The sequence below is a fragment of the Triturus cristatus genome, chromosome 7 (assembly GCF_964204655.1).
Source record: "Triturus cristatus chromosome 7, aTriCri1.1, whole genome shotgun sequence".
Classification (NCBI taxonomy): domain Eukaryota; kingdom Metazoa; phylum Chordata; class Amphibia; order Caudata; family Salamandridae; genus Triturus; species Triturus cristatus.
The window spans coordinates 1066792025-1066810927 of NC_140590.1; the positions used below are offsets into that span (position 1 = coordinate 1066792025).

The following is an 18903-nucleotide window of genomic DNA, read 5'->3' on the forward strand; positions in this document are numbered from 1 at the left end:
TACTGAAATGCGTCGGTAGTACACAAGAAGGGTCGCTTTATGGGAGTCCTGAAAAGGGATTGGAGGGGGAACAATGTCATCTTAACTTGGTCGACTTTATAAGAGATTTAAAACAAATCTCAGCTCAGCAACGCCACTGGTGAGCCACATGCAATGTAAGAAGTTGTGTAATCCTCCTCGACCCTAGGGTTGGGATCAGGCACTTGTAACCATGCCGGCCCTTAAGAAATCAATCCCATTCTGTTGTGGAGGCAATTGTCTTTAAGCAGTTAATGACCCCACATCAATAGTCCCAGAAAAAGCCCACTCAAGCAGGAAGAGGTCATCTACTGGGCTATGACACCAAGGACAAGGATTGGTTTATAGTTGCATGTATATATTGCTTGATACTCCGGATAAGGCACTTAAGCGTATTCATGAATGGGTTTCCCATTACAGCATAAGGAAGTGCTTGGGTGAAAGAGTATTGAACTACAGTGTGGGCCACGCGGAAATCTTTGATGTGGTGCACCACAGACCAGAGTGATAATCTCATCAAGTCTTAGGTAACTGTGTTTAGGGATGTAAAGGTAGGAAGAGCAATGAGATATAGAGTGCATGCCTGACTGTTTGGGTCCCTACAGAATCTATCCAGAGCCGAGAGTAGTGCACAGTAGGCACTCAATTGCAGTACACCAATATATTACGCATGAAGAGAAGAGAGCAAATGGCAGGTATGGACAGCGTTCAGCCAGCCATGTTAGCTATTCTCCCCAGTCACACCAAAAAACAAAGGGTATGACCCCCTCAGGCAGGCACTAGGAGGAGCATTTGTTCTATGCGTAGAAGCCTGACCGACATGAGTGAAAGCGGAGAGCAACCCTTGGCTACCCACTGTCTGCATAAATGCCCCACTTGTGTTTGGGCAAGGACTGGCCTACGCCATGCACTGAATCCAGGCAGCCACTGCAATTGACAAGGAGTCTTGTCAAATCAAGGCTAAGGAGTAGATATTCAGGAGAAATGTAGCATACTTGATGTTCCATAGAGGTCACCCGGGGTGGAAGGGGGAATCCACAGGCATATATTAGGAACTTTGCGGCTCACTATCGGAGACTCTATAGTCCACACAAACAAGAAAGACAACTGTAAACAATCACAGATCAGAAGATTGTGGCTTAATATCTTGCTTGTTTCCAAATCGTGAATCCCTTGTCAAGGATAACTTGTAGTGTAAAACAAATTCTAGCTCTTGATTGCTAGGGTCCAAGTGGAGAGAAAAGGAGTAGCAGTGGAACAGCCAAAAGGCTAGCCCTAGTGTCCAACCAGTATGATCAACCCAGTAGGGTCCACACAGAAGGGTCCAACTATAAGCTTCCCAAGCGGGAGAAAGACAGGTCTCAAATTCTTTCCCAAATTGCAGATGGTCTTGTAGGTCTCTGGTTTGTGCTAGGAAACTGCGCCATATTTCAGGCCCTTCAAAAGCTAAAGGGGTTCAATCTGTGCTCTTCTTTTGGTATGAGTGAATGAAAAGAGGTACCGGATACAGAATACAGCACTATGGGCCAGATGTACAAAGCTTATTGTTTACGATTCCAAATTTTTGTGATTAACTATTTGGACATCACAAACACTAAAGTACTAAAGTGTGTTTTGCACTTTCTGAGATTCCCAGTGTGTCACAAATAGGCCTACTTCATGAATAATGAGGTAGGTCTCACTTTGTGACCCATTGAGAATCACAAAAATCACAGGGAGGATTACCACTGTGTCTGTGATTGCTTTTATATAAAGGCAATCAGGGTTTTTTTTTGGTTTTTTAATGCAGCCCGTTTTCCTTAAAGGAAACCGGAATGAATTTTATAAAAAAGGAAAAGTTTTCCATTTCATTTTTTAAGAATAGGCAGTGGTCCGTGGAACCACTACTGGCTCTTAAGGAAACATTTTACTTTCCAATCTCAAACGGGAAGGGGTTCCACAGGGCCCCCTTTCCTTTTGCAAATGGCTTACCACCAACTCCGAGTTGGTGGTAAAATGCGAATGTTTTGCGATAGCATTTCGGTCGCCAAACATTTGTACATACCAATGTGAATCGGTATTAGGAAGGAACGCCCTAAACAGGCTCTTTCCCAATTCTGATTTGCAATCTCAAATTGCGCTTCAGTAACAGGTTATCGAGTCACAATTTGAGCTTTGTAAATTTGTAAATGCCGTTTTGCGTTTGCAGTAAAGGCATTGTACATCTGGCCCTTATTCTTCATCTTTGGAATTTAGCTTGAATGAACAAAAATCCTTCGCCGTTGATGGCCTCTGGGAGTAGTGCCTCGAAACCAGACTGCCTGGCAATAAGATGTGCACCCATGTATAGTGTTACATCCTTTCTCGTTTAAAGTGCCTATCCAACTTGAAAAGAAAACTGACTGGCGAAAATGCACTCAAACAAAGAAATAAAGAGATGCAGGAGTTCAGTTCTGGGTCAGAAATCTGGCTCACAGCTTTCGGATGACAGATCTTGAGAAAATTACCCCCTCCCCCATGCCCATGTTGCTCGTCCCAGCCCACTGCAGATGAGGAGCACTTACCACCGGTCTCAAAGTTTAGCAGGATGTGTCCAACAGACCCATTTTGCACCCATACAAATTACGCAAGGATACATATCAAACCAGATGCTACTGAACAGAATCTGCCCAGTTCAAAAGAAAACCAAACAAAACCACTCGAGAGAGCTTCTGAGGGAATACCCTAGTAGCAAACTGTATTTCCTGGTGTATTTACCAAATGAAATGCCAGCAAATCGCAATTCACTGGAATATAGTCATTGTTAACACAAAAAAATCTTGACGACGGCTTTGCTGTTTAATACGGAGCATTATGGGAAGGATGGGTAACTCATGTCCTGCATAAATAGAGAAGTCAAGGAGAGCCATGAAAGTAACAGAGGTTACCCCAAAATGTGATTAACTTGACACTATCACCCACTTGTCCTGAGGCAGACAATGAAAGGTCTGGAGCGGTCTGACAACTCCACTTCCACCAAATATCTACACTGGGGTGGATTATATTGCCTGCTCTTCTGTTAACTTCCTGGTGCCAATCTCTCTATAGTACTCCTGCAACTCAGTGCTCTAAAAAAGGCTGTATTGGGGTGCAAAATATTTGCAACAACATGTAAAATCAAGACAAAGTAAGTAAGATAAAGTATATTATTTTTTTTAATAGATTTTAGCCCATTTCGCACAGCCAGCCTCAGCAGGTTTGGGGTTATGCAGCAGATTTTATTTAATTATGCTCGTCCAATAAAAGTTTGGGCAAATTGGGGTAATTAGATTATATTACAATGTTCTTTTTTGACGGCTGGTATCCTAGCCAATGAACAATATCCATATTCTATAGAAGTCACTCCATTGTGGTACTTCCAACCCTTTCATCTACATTTATCTGAGACATTTGGCCTCAACTCGAAAAATCAAGATACTTAGCTGAATCACGCATTGGCAATGCCAATAGGTCTGGCTTTAAAGCAAATTTGTATGGTAATGCAAACCATTTCAAGCTAATAGCAGTGGAATGGATGTGCATTGGTGTGGAAGCAAAGAACTGTAAAAATTATACTAGTGTAGGGTAAAAGGTCAGAAGACCGTTTCACTGTCAAACCAGATCTAAACATCATGTAGGTTAATGACTGTCATACCCCCATCTGTGCTGCAGCGGGAGAAAAACACTGTAAATGATCTACTCATCTAAGACACATTTTTTTAAATAGCGTTAGATTGTCATATGTGCACCTGAAAGTTCAAGGACAAGCAGCTGGAGAAATAAACAAAATGATCACAGATGTGTGGATGGTAATCACTTTTTTGTGGAAGCACACAGGTTCTGCCCAATCAAAACATGTACTCCCAGTACCCAACATGTGGGCGGAGCAAAGCCGCTCTATTCTCTCATACTTGTCTAGTGACCGCTGCGCTGTAAAGCCAGACAATAAAAAGGGTGACACTTGCGTTTACTGAAACCACAACTGATTATTAATTTGACAGATCCCAGGAACCATTTTCAACAACAAGCATTGGCATAGCCAATAGGTCTCGCCTTTGGGACCTTAGAAGTGTTTAGTTATCCAGCACAATATCCTTGGTGCAACAACATCAACTGTTGCATGGCTAAACACTTATAAGGTCCCAAAGGCGAGACCTATTGGCTATGCCAATACTTGTTTTAATGGTTTTCGGAGACCATTAGAGGGAAGGGAAATGTCAAAGGGGAAGGACGAGATGGTATGGGAAGGGAAGGGAAAGGGAAAGGGAATGAGGATTAGGAAGGAGAAGGGAGTGGAAAGGGAAGGGAAGACGGGTGGAGTGAGGTGGAGGGGATGGGAAAGGACAGGAAGGTGTTGACACAAAGGGAGGGAGAGGAGGAGGAGAGGGGAGGTATGGGATGGGATGGAAAGGGAAGGGTAGAGAAGGGAAGAGGAAGGAAGAGAAGAGGGAGAGGGCGAAGGGAAGAGATGGATGGAAAGTGAAAGGGGAGGGGAAAGGAGAGAGGGGAAGGAAAGGGAAAAGTGAAGAGGGGAGAAAGGAAGGGTGGGGGAGAGAAAGGGAAAAGAAAGGGTGACAGAAGGAGTGAGGATAGAAGAGTTAGCGGAAAAAACTAATGGAAGGAAAGGGAAATGGAAAGGGGGAGAAGGGGACAGAAGTGGAGAGATATGAACTTGAGGAAGAGAGGGTAAAGTGGATAAGGAAGAGCATGGAAAGAAAGACTTAGGACATAGAAAAGAAGGAATGAGGGAAAGGGAAGAGTAGGGTGGAACATGTGAGTGGAGGGGACAGGAAAGGGGAGATGAAAGTGGAATGAAAAAGGAAAGATGAAGGGAAGATAAGGAAAGGAAAAGAAGGGGACAGAACGGGAGAGTAGGGGAAGGGAAGAGAACGGAAGGGACGGGAAGGAGGGGAAGGGAAGGTTTAGTGGAAAGAAAGGTGAAGGGAAGGGAGGGTTAAAGGGAAGGGAGGGGTAAAGGGGAGGGAAGGGTAAAGGAGAGGGGGAGGTAGAGGTAAGGGGAGAGAAAGGGAAAGGGAAGGAAAAGGTCAAGGAATGGTCATGGGAAAGGAGAAGGGAAGGATAAGGGATAGAGAAGGGAAGGACATGGAAGAGAGAGATGGGGAAGGAAGGGAATGAAAGCGAAGAGGAGGAGGTGGGTGAGTGGAAGAGAATTGAACTAACAAGACGGAAGGAGAGGGGAAAGCAAGGGATGGGAAACAGTGAAGCGGAAGGAAAAAGAGGGAAACCAAAGGGGAAAAGGGTGTGACGGAGAATTAAGGGGGAGAGGGAAGGGAAGGGGACAGGAATGGAAGATGGGAAGTGAAGGCAGGGGTGGGGTTGGGAATAGGTGGGACAAGAGGGGATGGAAAGGGAATGGAACGCACAGAAAGGGAGAGGAAGGGAGGGTAAGGGAGGGTGAAAGGGTGAAGGCAGGGAAGGGATGGGAAGGTAAGAAGGGGAGGGGAGAAAGGAGAGGGGAAGGGTATGGTGAAGGGGAATGGGTAGGATATGGGGAAGGGGGATGGGAGAGGAACAGGAAGAGGAAGGGTGAAGGATGGGTAAGAAAGCAAAATGTGAGGGGGAGGGAAGGTCAGAGGGAAAAGAAGGATAAAGGAAGGGAAGGTAAGAGATGGAAAAGGAGAGGGAAGGGAAGAAGGAGGGGAAAGGAAGAGGGTGAAGGGAAAGAGGAGTGAGGGGGAGGAGGATGGTGAAGGGGAAGGGAAAGAGGGAGGCTGAAGGATGGGGAACGGAAGGAAAAGGTGAAGGAATGGGAATGGATTGAAAATGTAAGGGAAAGGGAATGGGAAAGGGAAGGTAAGGGAAAAGAAGGGAGGGAAGGGAACGGAATGGAGTGGTGCTTAGGGGAACGGAGGGAAAGGAAAGCAGTGGGGTATGAAGGAACAGGAAGGGTAGGAGGTTAGGGAGTGGGAGGGTGGGGAGGGGAACAGAAGGGAAGAAAAGGGAAAGGGGAGGAAGGGGAAAGTAAATGAAGGAAGGGTAGGGGTTGGAAGGGCAGGAGGAGAGGAGAGGGGAAGTGGAAGTGGAGTGTGGGGGTGGTGAAGAGAACGGGATTACGAAGGCAAGGGAATGGGGAAGGTAAGGAAAGGGTGAGGTGATGGTGAAGGGTAAGGAAGGGTGATGGGAAGGTAAGGGGAAGTGAGGGGGAAGGGGGAAAAGCGGGAATGGAAAGGAGAAAGGAAGGGTGAGGGGGTCAGTGAGGGAAGAGAAGGGAGAGAAAGAAAAGAAGGGTGGCAAAAGAAGGCAGGGGTGGGGTAGTGTGGTTGGAAAGGAGAGGAGATGGAAAGAGATGGGAAGGGAAGGAGGATGGGAGGGGGAAGGGAAGGCGAAAGGCACGGGTAAGGAGGGGAAGGTGTGAAAGAACGGTAAAGGATAGAAGATGTAGGGGAGAAAGTAATGGTTGGGAAGAAAAGGGAGAAGCGGATAGATAAGAATGTAAGGAAGAGAAGGACAAAACGTACGGGAACAGAAAGCAAGAGAGAAAGGGATAGATAAGAAGGGAAAAGCAGGGGAGGGCAGTGAATAGGGAGGGTGCAGGTAAGTTGATCTGAAGAAAAAGGAAGGGAATTGGAGTTTCAAGCCAGGTTCAAGTCATTTTCAAGTTAGTTTTCAGTTCGGTTTCATGTCGGTTTTTAGTTCACTTTTCGTTTAGTTTATTTACTCACCTTGTGCCCTTAAACCCATTCTTTCCCTTCCTTTTTGGAGCCCGATAGGCCCCCTGCAACTTCGTACCAGTGACTTAGCTAGCACTTTGGCCCCCCGTGTTTGGGGGAGGCGGGGAGGCTACCGCCCTAAAATTCGTACACTTGATGGCCTCCGCTCCAGTCGCCAGCAGTGGTCCTCCCTGTCTGGTGTCCATGCGTGCTCTGCTGCAGCTGCCTGGTTACCAGCCTTCTATACCAAGGACACGTCACAACGGAGACTTTCAACATGTCATCCATCACACGTCATTGGTTTACGGGTGATTCCATGCGTTTCTGTTTAATGAGGGGGCAGGCAAGACACGATTTAATTAAATTTCCTAAAAACAAACTATTTAATCCCAAATGATCCTTCGATGAAACTAAAAGACGATCCCATCCTACCTACCCGACTTTCTTTCCCATCAGTGGCCTCTCCTTTTCTCTCTGCTATGGCGGAGGCCTCCCCTCTGCACGTACCGTGGACCCCGTGACATCACATTGGAAGGCCTGTCATATCGTAAATGTCCTTTACAAGCCCCTTGCGGCAGTGGTACATCACTTATTCCCATTTTAAAGTGACGCCCTGGCGGGGCAGGGGCTTGTAAATAAACTACCTTCAACACAAGGCGAATTGGCTAATAGACCTTCCTTTGGCCCCTTCTGCGCTGCCGTGGGCTGGCCAGGCTGGGGCTGCAGGCCTGGAGGCCTATCTCATCGAAGTGTTCCGCTTTCTTCTCCGGACAACAGTGCTGCTTTGCACATAGATTAGGGGGGACTGTTAAAGATGGTCGCAGATAGGGAAATGTAATGGACTGGCCCCGTAATAAGCCGATTAATTCCGGGGAGATCAAAGGGGAGCAATTGAAACCAGGAGATGGCCTAGAGAAAATATTAAGGTGAGCAAAGTAAGCAAAGCGTGACATGCGAACAAAAGAAAGAGACAAACTGAAGAGAGTTGAGCACTAACGGATGGACAACCCGGAGAGAATGGGAAGCGCCGCGGTGAATACAAAGAAAGAAACAAAGATTGGTGTGAAACATACACAATAAGATGGATGCCGAGAGACGGGTGTATGCAGTTAGAGGGAGCAGGGTAGAGGGAGTTCAGTGATTCAGGCATGGGGGTGGGGTGAGGCAATGTGGAGGGAAGCAGTTAAAAGGTTACTGGGGGAGATGTGGACTAATGGACACAGACAGGGACATAGAAAAAGCGAACAAACAGAACAAGACAAATGATAAAGGGTGGAGTGGGGGACAGCATTGTCTCGCAGAAAAGGCAAGGCATTGGGTGGAAAGAGTTTAGGCATGCACCGGCCAAGAAAAAAAGTGATGGGGGGGGGGGAGAGAAAGACAGAACGCGAGAGGAGAGAGAACGCGAGAGAACGCGAGAGGAGAGAGAGAACGCGAGAGGAGAGAGAGAGAGAACGCGAGAGGAGAGAGAGAGAGAGAGAACGCGAGAGGAGAGAGAGAGAGAACGCGAGAGGCGAGAGAAGAGAGAACGCGAGAGGAGAGAGAGAGAGAACGCGAGAGGAGAGAGAGAGAAGGCGAGAGGAGAGAGAGAGAGAGAGCGCGCGAGAGAGGAGAGAGAGCGCGAGAGGAGAGAGAGAGAGAGAGAACGCGAGAGGAGAGCGAGAACGCGAGAGGAGAGAGAGAGAGAGAGAGAGAGAACGCGAGAGGAGAGAGAGAGAACGCGCGAGAGCGCGAGAGCGCGAGAGAGAGAGAACGCGCGAGAGAGAGAACGCGCGAGAGAGAACACGAGAGAACACAAGAGAGAGAGAGAGAGAGAGAGAGAGAGAGAGAGAGAGAGACAGAGAGAGAGAGAGAGAGAGAGAGAGAGAGAGAGAGAGAGAGAGAGAGAGCCCGGGAGTGAGACACGAATCCAAGTTCTGCTTGTAGTTTGCGTCATTACTGTCCTGGGAGCGCACGTGAGAGAGAGAGAGTGGGAACAGGAGGTGAGCCCGGGAGTGGTGCGCGTACAGTCTGCTCTTTTTGGAAGCACATACTCGTGCTTGTGGCGTGCCCCTTCGCGCTCCTGTAGGGTGGATGCCGCCACAAGCACAAGTATGTGCTGCGAAAAAGAGCAGAATGACGGCTAAAGGTCCTCCTATGCAACACATGCGCGCTGCGTAGGCGAGACCTAAAAAAAAAAAAAAAAGGAGGTAGGGCAGGCCAGGGAAGGTAATGTGTCCCAATTTTCATATAGACCGGATAGCCTCTGCTATTGCGGTAGATTTGCAGAGTGGCCAAAAGTATTATCACAATGAAAATCTTCTACCACAATGGGTTGTCATAGGGGGTGACTAACACGAAAAACATTGTTTAATGAAGTAATCTGTTAGCTTAATCTGTGAGATTTCATGTAACAAAATTCCATGTCTATAGCTTGCAACAAAGAATGACTACAGAGCAATGTTAAAAGCCTATTGGTTTTAACAAATGCTTTTCTTAATAAATATGTCAGGCATACTGCCTATATTGTAACTTTTCACAATAAATAGAGGAGCCATAATACCTTGATCGTTACCTTGCCACCATATCAAACACATTGCTTCTGCGTTGAGTTTGAGCTTTCTCACAAGGCAAACACTGGAGTACACGCACTCTTTCAAAGGAAGCACACACCAACAGCCCAATCAAATGTTGTACTGAAGGTTAAGAATGTGTGGGTGGAGCCTAAACGCCTCTCCGAGTACTTCTTTAGAAAGATTTTTTTTTTCTTTGATCACCTAAGGGCTGGTAACTGCTCCGCCATCAAGTGAGATCTAAAAATATAAACAGAGTTCAAATGTGCTCTACCATCCTCTCCGTATCTTCCATCCTAAAAAAAAAAAAAAAACCTAACACGAGAAAATGACGAACAATAGTCTTTTTTTTTTTTTTTAAGTCATTGAAAAGTGCAAACCACAAAAAAGTGCAAAGGTGGGGGAAACCACACTACCTGTCTGGAGAGGTAAATGCAAGGAAGCTTTGTAAGAAGTGGGTTTCCATGCACATCAATTGATCTGGATTAGCAGGATTTGAAGGATAAAACGGGGATCAGAACATTGATGCGGAGCGTGAGCAGCCAATGGAGTCCATTAAGTGTAAAGTGCTCAGTGAACAGCTTTTCACACAGAACAGTGGAAAGCTGGCAAGTAAAGGGGACAGCGCTTATTTGAAAACCAAAGCTGCGTATGTACCTTGGAGAATGGGTCTACCACGACTCCGGGGCGTTCCATGGAGGCCAGTAAGCGAGACGTAGTGGACCATCTACAGCCCTACCAGCCTTCCACCAGCCCTACCAGCCTCCCACCAGCCCTACCAGCCTTCCACAGTCACAGGCTTGCTGGTAAATCTCATATATCTGAGCCAGTAATACCTCTCGGTTTCTTTAGGCCTTCTGCCAGACCATCACTGGACAAAGCCCTGCGCAGCTGCGATGAGAAAGAAAATATATTTTAAGCAACGTTCCCCAAAGGTAGCCATTCGCTCATGAAGATTAATGTTTATGAATTCCGGAATATGACTAACATAAAAGGACTCTATGGAGCACGTTTATAAAACTGCAGAAATGACTTACTTTGCAGAGATATTCGCTCTCAAGCTGGAAAGCAAGAGTAGGCCAAGTGGGTGTCAGAGTCAATACCCTGTCGTAATTCAGAATGTAGTGAAACGAGAGACAAAAGTAGTGCAGAAAGAGGCACAAAAACAAAATTGCAAACCTAAAAACAGGGGCAAGGTACTCTGTGGGAGCAAAATCCGACAGCACCAACTCGACTATGAAGAGAAATTACTGCCCACCAGGTTGACATGGCAGTAGAGACTGCGTGCAGACAATGCAGTGTCAGGTCTGAGAACCCTTTGAAAGGCTGCGTGTGTGGGTGGCACAATCGGTGCTGCAGCCCACTAGCAGCATTTGATTTACAGGCCCTGGGCGCACACTGTGCACTGTACTAGGGACCTAGTAGTAAATCAAAGAAGCCAATCATGGAAAACACCAATCCATAAACACAATTCGCAAATAGAGAATATGCACTTTAGCACTGAATAACAGTGGTAAAGTGGCCTGAGTCGTAAACCCCACCATAACTAGTTCAAAAACAGGAGGCCAAAAAGCAAAAAGTCTAGGGGTGAACCCGCTGAAAAATCGAACTCTAACACCAGCGCATAGTCTTCTTACATGATTAATGTGTGCAGTTTATGAGAAGCTCTGTGAGGCTTACCTGCGCTCTAAAATAGTTCTAGCCTAAACAGATAAGCAGAGTTAACCGACAAGCGCAAGGGTACAATTTTGACATAATTAAAACGTACTACTATATGATAGGACTTGAAATATGTTCACTATTAAAAGAGAGTTCTCTGTATCAGAAATGACAGTTTAGAAAGATAGAGTGTCTGTATTCTTACAACAAAAGAGAAGCAGCTTTTGGTTTGCGGTTCAGGATTGCGCTTGTCTCGTGCGTCTCAGCTAAGGTTCCAGTCCATGACAGTGACAAGACGGGTGCAAAAGACAGAATATGACCTCACGCTTGTTTTAGGAGTCTTCGGGAAACTATCATTCCCTGATATGCAACGTTTGATCTGCTCAAGAGCGCGTTCTCTCTATTGCATTAAGAATGAATGACAAATGGGGAAGATCGCGAGTTTATTCAGGTGCTGACAGCTGTCCCAGAGGCTGTTAACTATTATATGCTATGGCCGTCAGTACCTGTCATTTGAGGCTGCGAGGACAACGAGTGACAGAGACGGGGATATAAAGTGTCCGAATCTGTGTCTGTGTACATCAGTGAAGGATGCAAGGCATGTTTCTCATATCTAAATATTGCTGAAGAGACCAAATAACTCATCCCTCCATCGACACATAATTCCACTGGTGCTGGATGTGGGAAATGATGCGTGCTGCCAGACCTACTCTCTCGCGGACTGCAGGACTGCTCCCCAGATATAGATTTTGCGAGATATCAACTAATAACCAGCAGACGGAAAGCACCTCACGCCGCCCCATCAACATGTTTCAGGCGAGGATCCTGCTCACCCTATAGGCCTGTTGCAGGTGCAGAGGCCTCGGTGGGCCCCTGGCAGACATCCGGTTTGTAGGAACAGTTTATCTCGACGCAGCACCTCCACGGCTGTGGGAGGAGGGATGGGGGTGTAGTGGGGCGGACTGAGCAGACAAACATCTCTACAGATGTGCAAGACAAACGAGGAGGAAAGCGGAACTGGCAGGGGACCCGTGGAGGTACAAGTCCCGTTTTGTGATTCTATTGGCGAAGCTCCGCACGGCTGCCTTCACCGCAGCTCTGAGACGGGTCCACTTATGAATGGTTTGACCAGAGCAAGGCCAGTGAGCATTGTCTTACTTGCAACAGGCACATAAGACCATTGTAGGACTTTTGCTACTCAGAGTCTACTGTCCTTCATCGGGCTTCCAGTCGAAGGAGACAAAGGGCCGGAATTAGATCTCGGCAGACGGTTACTCCATCACAATGATGACTTCTATCCCGTCCGCCGAAATATAAATCCGTCATTTCCTATGGAATTTATAATTCGGTTTACAGGATGGAGATATATATTTATATATATTCACAAACACTGGGTAAATGGAAAAATATATTTTTGGTCTCAAAAAGCAAACATTGCCACTGATGCCCCCTGGCATGCAGGGAACTAATTTGAGAGTGCGGATGTGCTCCTTGTGAAAGGGCCGAAAGCGGTCACTCACAGTGAAGGTAACCAATGGATTAAGTGTTCTTACCAACTGGAAAGAAGAAATACGAATAACATAACAGACAAATGGATAAAGAGAGCGTGCTGAAAGCCACTAGAAGTATGTTATACATAAAAATGTAGTAAAATCAAAATGTCTTGCTAGTCCCGGACATAAAAAAAGAAGGCGCATTGAGCAAAATTGAAGGTGCATCTACTGAAATTGTGTTTAGTCTCTAAGATACTTATAGTAGCACTGATGTGCATCGATACAAGGAGAAAAGCGTAATCTCAAAAAAAGGTATAGCTCTGGCCCCACTGCACCTGTGACCCCTACAAGGGTGTGTTGTGCATCAAATGTGTTCAGCATACAGAAGATTTCAAATAGCTTTGTATTTTAAACTGCTGTGCAGAAGACTCAACATTTATTCAGGATTCTGGGGCATCAAGTTCCCAGGATTACAAGGAAGACAGACATTTGACCTGAGCTCCCACTGATGAATGAGCTACTTGGGACACAGAGGGGAGACTTGACCTGCTTACAGTGCTTGTCTGTGAATCAACGTCAACCCCTATTGCAGTTGTAGTCAATGACCAGGAGAGCAATGATAGTCAACACATAGACCAGTGTCACAGAAAGGTTGGACACTGGATCATGTTGCGTTGTCATGTCACGTAGATTTGTAGAACGCACCGTCACCCGGGAGAGTATTCTGGGGCTCAGCAGGTGTGAGCCTAGTCAAACCTAGGGCGTAGGGAGTCTACTTGAAAAGCCAAGTCTTCAGATTCTTAAGTAATTAAAGAAGTGCGGAGGAGACTTATGTGTTGGGCAAGTCACTCCACCTTTAGAAGCATTGTAGGAGAAGGCTCGACTGCCAGATCTGGTTTTCCATATGCGTGGAATGTGTGCAAGCAGGAGTCCGGACGAGCGGTGGTTTCTGGAAGATTTGTGAAAGCAGATGTGATTGTTGAGGTATGCGGACAAGCATTATGTAGTACCTGGAAAGTGTGGGTGAGGAGTTTGAATTATGCTCATTTGCATATGGGGAGCCTGTGGCATGCCTTCAGGTATGTTGTGCTGTGAGTGCAGCATGGGAGGATTCTGGCTGCTGAGTTCTGAATGGTTTGCAGCCTTCTGGATCGTGTTTTGTGGATCCCGGCATGGTGTTCCTGTAGACCAGCTTGCTTATGTGGAGGACATGTGTAATGGTGTTCTGGGTGCCGATTGGGAGCCATTTGAAAACTTTCCTCAGCATCTTCAGGGTATGGAAGCATGAGGCGGCGTCAGTATTGACTTGTGCGGTCTTGTTAAGTTTGCGGTGATGGACGTGCTAGAGGTTCTTAGTGTGGGTAGTGGTGGCGGCAGTTGGTCTTAGCTCTGTTGGCCACCAGGTGGAGTATTACGGTCAAGTGCTCTTTTTAAAGATCACAATTTTAATCTTGTCGGTGTTCAGTTTCAGGCAGCTGGTCGTCACCCAGTGGGCAATTTCCCTCATGCAGACATTGAACTTGATCCAGCTATTGGGCATCCTGTCTGTGAGGGAGAGAATGAGTTGCGAGGCATTTGCGTAGGAGAGGATGTTGATGTCATGGGAGAGGATGATGCTGGATAGAGGGATCACGTATGTATTGAAGGGGGTTGGGCTCAGGGAGCATCCTTCCGGTCAAGTAGAAGCAGATCCATCGGAGTGCGTGCCTTTGGATTCCGATGTCGTGTAGGCATTGGATGAGGATAAGGTGGGAGACTGGCAAATGCTGCAGAGAGATCCAGGAGGATGAGTGTCGCAGTGTCTCCTCGTCCAGAGTTCTGCAGATGTCCTCCGTGGTGCAGATTTGAGCAGATTCCGTGCTGTGGTTGGAATGGGTAGGAACATTGTGCTGATGAGATACAGTCCTCTGGATTCGGCATGGTAAAGCAGTTGTCCGGTGGGCACCCTGAGTGGACGGACTTCACAGTGGAGGCAGTTTCTTCTAGGATGATGACGGGCCACGTGGTTAGCACTGGTTCTTTGCATGAGATCAGATGGTGTTTGGAGAGGTCTGTGGGGCCTGGTTACAAGTTGAAGTTTCTGTAAAAGGCAGTGATTTGTCTTTAGCACTAATGCGCCAGGACCGTGTCTTGGTGGGAGCGCTAACAGAACACTAACCGGAAGAAAGGTTTTTAAGATAAACATTCCTGAGAATGAGATCTACACTGGGTTGGAATCAACAGTGAAAGTACGAAATAAAAATAGCATAGGCTCAACTGCTGAATCTGACAGCTGGATTTTTCATCACAGTGACACACCCAGATATGTCAGGCATGGTACAGCTTTTCTGGCTTTAGGAGTCATTCTTACAAAAGTCAAAAATATGCCAAAATAAGAAAGAAAATCTAGAATGATGCTGCTGGATAAATTTGTCACAATCAATTCAGTGCCTCTGCAAATGGTCTGTAAGCACACAAGGCAAGACTCCCTAGGACTGCTTTTCCACTTAAAGTGAACAGTCCTGATCCTGAAGGCACAAAACAGACATGTGCAGTTCGACTTCAAAGGACTCTTAGACTGCGAGTCGGCGCAGTGTCAATGTTCGTGTACAGCAGTCTGGACTAGGGACATTTCCAGTTTTCACCTACTCCATCATTTGGATACATTAGAGCCAACAGCTGTGTTTATGTGAAGCATGTTTCTACTTTGTGTTGCATGCTTCCCTCAAGAATGAGGTGGGAGGAGAAATCTGCAAGTTATTTCAACAGAGTTCGTCATACAAGCTCACCACCAGGGGACTTCAGAGAGAGTGTAACGGAGTGGGTCATTCCAAGGCCAGCAGCTGAGCCTAGCCGGGACACACTCATTACCAACCATCTGTCTGAAGGGAAACTGGTTTGATAGAGTTGAGGCTGAACTTGCAAACATACAAGATAGAGTCTCAGTTTCTCTCTATCTTCAATGCACTTGGGACACCAGGCAACAGTGCTTAATTTGAGCCAGTGGTTTCCAGCTCTCGGCACATAATTGCCTGAACCTGCACATATCATAGCTGCCACATGGTGGCACTGTTTCCGTGAATTTAAGGATGAGCAGAAAAACAGTTGTTAGTTAATTCAATATACGTTCAAAACAACTAATACTGGTGACACAAGCCATTCTTAGCTTTGGCAGTCTCAAACAGTCGAATTGTCACACTTCAGTGTGATGGTTAGTGATTGTGTAGATACAGAGAGTCAATGTGTGGTGCAAACTACGGTGTCCTCCTGACAAGGGCCCGGCCCGTATTTTTTCTTTTTTTCCTTTTCAAATTAAGCACTGCCAGGCAATACCTTTCCACCATCAGTCCCAGCAGAGAATTTTACAATCAGAGCAAAATCAGAGCAAGTTTACGTCCATAGACAAGCTGGACAAAGTTTTGCTTACAGGGATGAAGAGATGGGTGCCATTTCCGGTGCAAGGGTGCACAGCAATCAGCAGAACATTGCACCAATTCCGAATTAAGAACACCAATTGCAAATAACAATAAATCAATACAGATATGAAGTTTCCAATATACAGACTGTCATGATTTCAAATTCATACAAACATTTTATCTAACACAAGATGTAATATAATCTGATCTTCTTAACGACCAATTACTCTTAACCAAATATGTTATATAGATATTATCTCTGGACTCAACCAACACCAGCTATGTGATGGGTAAGAAGTATATTAATTTAAAGGTTTCGGCAGTTCAGAGGTGATGATGGACACTTCCTTTTATTAGGGCGCAGCCAACCAGACAGCCAGGTTTGCTAAAGAAATCTTGAGGACTTTCAGAAAGTTGACCAGGGTCTGCTCCACTACTCCAACTCTACCCTGCACAACTCTATGCCACTGCACTCTACACCACTTTACTCAAAACCAATGCGCTCTGTGCCACTGCACTCTATGACGATCTACTCTGCATCACTGTACTTTATGCCTCTTCAAACTAGGCCACTCTGACAGTCCACTCCACGATACTCCACTCCACGATGCTCTACTCCATTAAACTGTGCTCCATTGGCACTCTACTCCATTCTATGCCACTCAATTCTACACCACTCTACTCCACTTTATGCCATTCTACCACACTACTTCCCTCTACTTAAAACCAGTGCTTAATTTGTAAAATATGAAGTGCCAGGGCTCTGACCAGGAGGCCACTACAGCTTGCACCACACCCATCGCCCCCGTCACCGCTGCCAAAACAACTACTGACCATCTCTCTCGCATGTGAATGCGACAGTTCAGATTATTCGAGGTCCCCAAAGCTAAAGGAATGGATGGGGAGGCAGGTATTAGTAATTTTTTTTATGTATATTGTTTTCCTAAACACTGTTCTACTGCTAATCTCTAAATTAAATGAGCAGCGCCACCTTGTGGCAGACTGCCCTAAGTGTGGTCTTGACAATTAGGTGCCGGTGCTGAGCACCGGAAACCAATTAAGTGCCGGTGCTCAGCACCGGAAAGCTCCGGCCCAAATTGAGCACTGCTTAACACCCTCCATGCCACTCCACTCTACACCACTCCACTACATTCTATGAAACTCCACTCTACACTCAGCTCTACGCCCGTCCGCTCTATTACAGTCTTCTACCTCCACAACACTTTACACTACTCCAGGACACTCAACTTCACTCACCTCCCTTCCACTTCACACCAACTTTAAGCCACTCCACAACACTCCACTAACTTTTAGCCATGCCGAACAGCAGCCACTCTGTCTACAGTATTTCTAAAACATATTGGAAAAGTCAATAGCTCTTGCATAAGTGAGACCTTTTGGCTTTATTGGACATGGGAATGAAGAGGACCTAGGCAATGGGCAGGGGTTTTAAGAGGGACTTCGGGTCGAGTCAGAGGGAGGCCAAGCTGGACACTTGCCAACAGGTGTTCTATTTAGGGGGTCAGCAGAAGGCAGATGTGTTTGTGCGAAAAAATGTCCATGCCCCTGCTCGAGGAGGAATTCTGCCAGTGTTAGGACATGTGGCGCAGTTTTTATGCAGCGCGCGTTCGCCAATTACTTGGCCTCTAGGTACTTTCCCTGAGATTGCGGGTTTGAAATTGCAAATATTAAAGTTACACTAAACGGTGAAAAATGGATGTAAATGTAACTTTTGGGATGTGTTATAACGCAATGATTACAAAAGGTGAAAAAATATTACGTGCGATATTAATCTGCTAAAGCGAGCTAGCTCACGTATGCGCATGCGCATTATTCATTACAGAGGAGCTCGGCAGCTGCACTAACATTTAATGAAGAAGGCCGCCCTTTCCCTACACACCAAGAGTGAGGCCCCGGGAAGGGAGTTCTGAAAGCTGCTGCCATAACTTAAAAGTTCATAAAGGAATTACAGCTTTGCCTGCTTCGCTGATTAATAACTGATACAGTCTAACTCCATCCTGCAATGTTTCCCAAACCCAGCCCATTTGACATTCAGTTTGCTTAAATGGAATGCAATTGTGACTAACATTTTGCAGACAAGAATATCTCGAGGCAGACCCCTAGGCAGGTCGGACTTGCCTATTGTGCTGGCCTGACAGGTCGCTGTATGGGCTGTTTGTGGGCCTGTTTTATGGTTTCGAAGGCCAGCTTTTACTACTGATTTCTCAGATTTTAACACAAACATTGCCTGCAGCAAGCACAAATGCATGTAGTCGACCATGCTCAGCAAACCATAAAAGTCCATAAAAGCACATACATACATACATCAAATACAATATCATAAAAACCATAAGTTAAAATACAGTACAGAATACGAGAATAAAAAACAGTTAAAATATCATGCTGGTCCTTGCTTTGACAGCTTGTAAGAGAAAGGTAGCGGTAAAAAAAACAGACATCAGGGTGGGGATTAAAAAACAACTTCATAGAATCATGAACATTTCGGATTCCATACTTCATTAAAATAGGTTTTAAGAAGGCTGAGCGAAAGTTACCATACAATTTACAAAACAATAAAAAGTGCACAGTGCTTTGTGTGGATGAGTGATCACATGGACATGGGCCAATCGGATTTTTTTTAATGCAGGGGAAGGCCACCAAATGGTGCACAATCTCCAACCTTAATCTAGTTAAAACAAACCGGTGGGAGGCTCTAGTAACATAACTCAAATACGGTTGGCAGCCCACAGTCTCACTGTATCTTCCATAGAGCATACATGTGGAAGAATTGCCACCAATCCTCTCCCGCCTCTCTGATTTAAGGCTCGTAGAGATGATCTTCATCTCACCCTTCGACAAACTAGAAGCAACATACATGTCCTTTCTGATATCAAATCCACAGATCTCTAAAAAACTATTGACAACAAATTTAATCCAGGCAATCTTCAAGTGGTCGTCAGTTAACAAGCAATCTCGGATGATGGCTCTATTTAGGGAAGTCTCTTCCTTCGACCAGATGGCGCGCCATAGCATTAATGGTCTTGAGGTAATTTGGTCTGAGAGATGTTGAATCCCAAGCTCTTTATGCGCCAGATCATTAGAGGCAGATATGGGCAGA

At 46.0% G+C, this 18903-nt stretch overlaps 1 protein-coding gene across 2 annotated transcripts in view; it reads right to left on the reverse strand.

Annotated features, from left to right (window-relative positions):
- STK10 (serine/threonine kinase 10) overlaps positions 1–18903 on the reverse strand; it is a 339205-nt gene that overhangs the window by 131389 nt on the left and 188913 nt on the right. The window lies entirely within an intron of this gene.